Here is a 5,622-nt window from a genome sequence, read left to right as displayed (position 1 = left end):
ACGCTGTTTGAGGCTGGTGGAGCTGTATTTATCATGAATTCAAATATACAATAATTTGAGGAAAATTAGCCTAAGCGTGTATTTTGAAGTTATTTCGCATTATTTCGGGTTCAACGGGTCGACTCGATGTAGATAATCGATCGAACTAGCTTTACTGAATTTGTTGGAGAATTAGGAGATGAACAGAGGCCCACACTCGAAGGACTGATATGAAGTGAGGCCTGTTTAATTAGCAAAAGAATAGATGAAATATTAATATGTGTGATCTGTGAATAGAACCTCCTATTCTGGAGACTAGACCTTGCCTATTTTAGAGAAAAAAAAATTTAAGTTTTGATGACCTTGCCAGTCCCATGAAAAAGACGGCGATCCCGCAACACGGCCCGCAAAACAAATTAACAAAATACAATTACGGACACAAAATATCAAAACGGTTTACACAAGCAGATTATAGCAAACCAAAGCTCACACACATTCGATCAAATTAACGATATATAGCGATATTTGATAGCTTCTTAGCTTTTCCTCGGCCTCGCTCGTCCTAATAACTGTCGTATCTCTTGCTAATTTGCACAAGCGACCGCGAGGCTGTTGCCCGTTACTGTGTAACGTCATACTGGCAGGCGGAGTGGGTCAAGAAACTTAGGAATAAAGCAGTAGAGTTACCTCCCCCTCCCACCCCCCGGATGTTGAGCAATTGAAATGAAAAATATCTGTACATTTAAACTTCTTCTTCCTAAATTTTCTCACATAACGACAAGGCAAAGATTTTACACCTCGCCTGGAAATGAAAAGTGAAAAAATGCTGGGCTACGTTTTTTAAGCGCATGTTTCTTTTCCCTATAACGCCAAAGTAGAGTCGCTTATTACCCTCTAGACTTGAACCGTAGGCCAAGTTACGTTTCTACAGCGCTATTTAAATGAAAAGAAAAGTCACAATATCCTTGCAAAAGAACAGCTTTTGGTGATATTTCTTTCAAACTGAACTTCACTGAATAAAGAAGAATTAATTTTCACACGAAAGTTGCTTATCTCTCCTCACCTTTCAAATTAACTCAGACACACACCTAGCCGCTCTTCATTTCTTTTCAAGCAACACTCCGTCTCTTTCCATCCCATACCTACACTACATTGGGACTTTTTTTTTTCTACTTTACAGGCATTTCCTATCAGGTTGGAAAACTGAACGCATCACAGACACGCCAAGAATGGAATTGCAACAGCGGATGTAAGGCGCCACAACATTGTACACTGCCACGCTGCACTAACGTGGTATTTCCTCAAACGTTTAGTGGATCTGGAACAGTAAGTAAACCCTAAGCAGTTAAAAATTACCGTATTTCTTCAAATAATAGCCTCGAGCGATTATTCGAGGGAGGCGATTATATCAAATATTGGTCACTGGAAGTCGATCCCTAAATATTTTATTTTGTTACCCGTTAAATGAAAATAAATAAATAATCACATCAAATATACTAAACATGGGCTTTTATAAGTTTTCAAAAAATGGTTCCTTGTAAGGAGCAATCCTGTTCCGTGGTTATTTTTCAATTTCAATATCCTTGGCGTTAGAGCTTGAATCGTCACTGGTCAGTTTTGCTAGATGAGATTCCACTTCAGCTTTGTTTGTTATCCAAGGTGTCAATTTTTAAGTCGACAGGGAGGTGGTAAAGAAAGAGAAGATAGCGAGAAGGGTGGGGGTTAGGGGCGATTATTTGAGGGGGAGGGGGCGATTAATCGAGGGATGGCTACTTTTCGAGGCAATACGGTAGTCTAATCTTAAGGGTTGGTGGCAACTTTCTTTTGTTAGCAGGACACAATAAGCTTCTTTAGAAACTAATGTTTTTAACAAATTTTGATTTGCCAACATTGTCGCCTTTGTAATGTTATGACCTCAGACAATTTAGTGCGCATAGATGTGTTCAAGTGCTCCGTAATCCCTAGGATGCGAGTGTTTTCAAATAAAACAAAACAAGACGAAACAAAAAAGCTAGAGAATTCTGACAATAAAAATGGGCTAGAAGATCTTTAATCCTTGGAATGGGGTCGGGAATGGAGGGTTGAATTAGATCCTCTTTTTCTTCAGATTTAGTGTGAGGAGTGCACGCGTGCACGAGCGTTGAAACCACCAGACGCGCGCAAGAAACGAGGGTGGCAGTCTCGCCCCTTCAGTCACGCGCGTGGTCATTTGTTTTTGTCGCGTGTTTCGCTCGACAGACAGATCAGCAGTCCGGAACATCCCTAAATTAAGGACAGGGCTAAATGGTCACGCGACACTGTTCAACCAAGTAGAAGGTACGCTTGTGTTTATCAAAACATCGACCAAGTGATCAAAAATTTTCACAACAGCGGACGGAGTCGGACAGATTTTAATATAAGCTTACAATACTCAGCTAGGTTTCACATTATTTCAAAGAAAACATTTGATGTAAGAGAATAAGAGTATTATTCATTGCAAGGAATCATTGGGGTGTTCGAACTGATTCTGGACCGATCGCAGAGGTCGTGGCTTCACTGACTTGGCATGCAAATTTTTGATAGAAGCAAACTTGAAAATTTGTTGAGATCGTACAAAACAGGAATGGTACTACCTATTAACTTCTACAGAACAAGAATCAAAGAACCAGTCATCATAACAAGAATAAAACGTAGTTCAAATTTATTAATTTTCCTTGTTTGCTTTTTTGTGTTGTTTCGTGTTGACTTCACCCATCTGATGCTTTCTTTGCTTGTTGTCGTACCAGCAATGTTTTAATTTTATCCCAGATAATCAGTGCATGTTTACAGTTGAAATTTGTCTTCTTTCTTTGAGTTTTTTTAATTGTGTATGAACATTTGGAGAATCCAACAACAATAAATCTTTCCTGATTTGGTGAATTTCAGAAACAAAGCGGTTAATAACTACCTTGCGCTTATGATCTTTAATTTTATCCCCGCAAATTAGGCAAAGTGAGGCGAGATGCATGTTGGACGTGAATATCCATAAGACTAATAAAGTTGTTTTGGCCTTGAAAAGAAAAAAGGCAAAGGCTCGAATTAATGCGAAAAAAAGTAGTAACACGGCTCTTCCATGTCTGCGTGAAACCTGGGAGTGGAACACGTTCGATCTCTCGCATCAAGGACAATTTCTCACATCTGACTCTCAAATCCGGACAAATTGTTCTCAACACATGATGACTGTGTCCTTTTTTGTGTTCTAACGAAATCATATCAAAGCACGCTAAAAGTGTCGTCTTTTAAGTAGCTTCGAAAGTGCTCAAACGTCAGGTCTTCTGGAACATCTGCGGACATTTAACTTTCGGCAACGTTCGAAAGTCTTCGGTAATTCGTCGGAAATCTTTGGAAGTCGCCGGGACGTTTCGTGAAATCTTGTTTATGACAAGGTTAAAATCTCACGCATTTGACTCAGAAAAAGCTGGCAGGTATAATATTGGGACGTAGATCGTAAGAAGACCAAGAAAACAGTCTCTGAATCATCTCAGTACAAACCCTGCAATTGCCTTTGTAACGGCCTCATTCTGAGCAGCCATCGTATGCTGGCGCGTTCTCAGAGAAACGTAAAGTTGAAATCATAGGTCATTTGCAGATGGTACATGACACACATGATATTTTAAGCGTCTTGCCGCTAAGATTACCCCTAAAAACGTACATTTGATCACATTATACGATGAAAAGAGTGGAACAATGCTATTCAAGGCCTTAAGAACAAGTTTTGTAGAAAATAAAGGACAATCAGGTCCTTTGTCAGTTGACAGTAAAACCCAAGGCAAATGTCAGTAGTCAGTTAAATTTTCGGCTATTTGTGAATTGTCAGTCGTCAGTTAACCCCATCCAGACCCTCTTCTAGGTTGTCTACTATCCCCAAATTCAACGTGATAAACGTTAATGGATATGACAATTGAGCAAAAATATCTAGAACGACGTAAAAAATCTGTAAATCAAAAAATAATAGATACTTGTTCACCTACCTTGAAAATCGACCAAAACCTCGCCTACATCGTGTTGTTTAAAAGAAGAAATAAGCCACAAAATGTGCTGAATATTTCACGAGACACTTACAATATGGCTTTCGATACGCTGTCCACTTAAAAAAAATTGTGTATGCCTCATGAAAAGTCTTACAAATATGCCAGAGAGTCTCGAAACGGTGACTGTGATGGTTTAGGTAATCTATCCGCCATTTTCCTCGAGAAAAATAGCTCCATGACGTCACAACTGTCCTTAAATTTAGGGATATTCCGGACTGATCAAGGTAGAAGAAAAAAGAGAGACTGCTTGTAGTCTAGGGTTGAAGTGTCGCCAGCAAATTTTCATTGATGCTTATCTTTTCAGGTTCGAGTCTTTGTGTCATTAAGCCACGAAGATCAGTCTTCAGTTGTTCATTCACCTTCCGCCGTGTGGGCAGAGTCCATTAGTACAGCTGGATTTCAGTTATGCTCGCGTTCAACAGGTTCTACAAATGACACTGGAATTATCAACTGGGTAGCGTTTCAGGACAAACCCATGTTAACGCATGGAAGCGTTACTTTTAGTGGAATATGGACAACAGAAACCAAGTGTGAGAAGGTGGCCTTTTCTCAGGTTAGATAACAATAATTGATAACAAGTGTATAATTTTGTTATAAAGGTGTAAAACGTAATTAAATAGTGGAAACAAATGAAATAGTATCAGAAAGTATAGTTCTAAAACAAATGATCTCTAGTTCAATATCCGGAACTTGTTCTTATTGGATAATCGGACCTATCAAAGTGCGTTGCTAAAAGTCTTGTTAAGCTTCCTCTCGGGCTTTGATTCAACTTTTCCTTCTATCGCCTTTAGACAAGCCATTTTCACGTTTTACTTTAGAACATAGTTAATTGAGTGGAATGGTTATGAAACCCGTTAGACTCCTTTGTTATATGTTTTTGTGGACCTGAAAGTGCACAACGTTCAAAAGCATTCCTGTCATTTTGATTGTTTTGACCAATAAAAACGTTTCATTAATTTATTCTGTAACAATTTGCCAACAGAAAACAAAGGATTGTGCGCTTTCTGGGTGCTTCTAACATAAACTGCAGCACTGTAAATTGTTTTTATCATTGATGTTTGCCGCTTTTCATAACCAGTCTCCTCTAATAACTATGTTTAGAAGTAGTGATTGAATAATGCTTGACCGTTTTGATTGTATTGATGTATCAAAGGGAATTGGGAAAATAGAAGTCTATTTATTTAATGATGTTAAATTTTTGGCAGTAAACCTAACAAAGTTAGCCGAACAGAAACATTGCTGTTAGTAGCTTTATTTAAGTAATGGGCCAAATAAGATGCATTCAACAACCTTTTCAACATTTCGTAGAAAGAGGTGAAGAGGGGTAGAAAATTGAGTCCATGTAAATAGACAACTAGTCAAGATTTAATTAATCTGCTCACCTTAGCCTTTGATAAATCCTTAATTTCAATTAAGTGTATGTGCCGCTGAGCACTTCATTGATACGATCATGTTGATTTATATCTCGAGAAGCCTTTTTATTTTTTAGTCAATAGTTTTTCCTATATCTAACATTTTTTTGCAGAACTTTGCTTCCAAGCCTCGTGTATTTGTCTCTGTTAAGTACACTCGCAGTACAAAGCCAAATGACGCT

This window comes from Porites lutea, chromosome 1 (genome assembly GCF_958299795.1).
Source record: "Porites lutea chromosome 1, jaPorLute2.1, whole genome shotgun sequence".
Taxonomy (NCBI): domain Eukaryota; kingdom Metazoa; phylum Cnidaria; class Anthozoa; order Scleractinia; family Poritidae; genus Porites; species Porites lutea.
Note: the sequence above shows the minus strand (reverse complement) of the source record.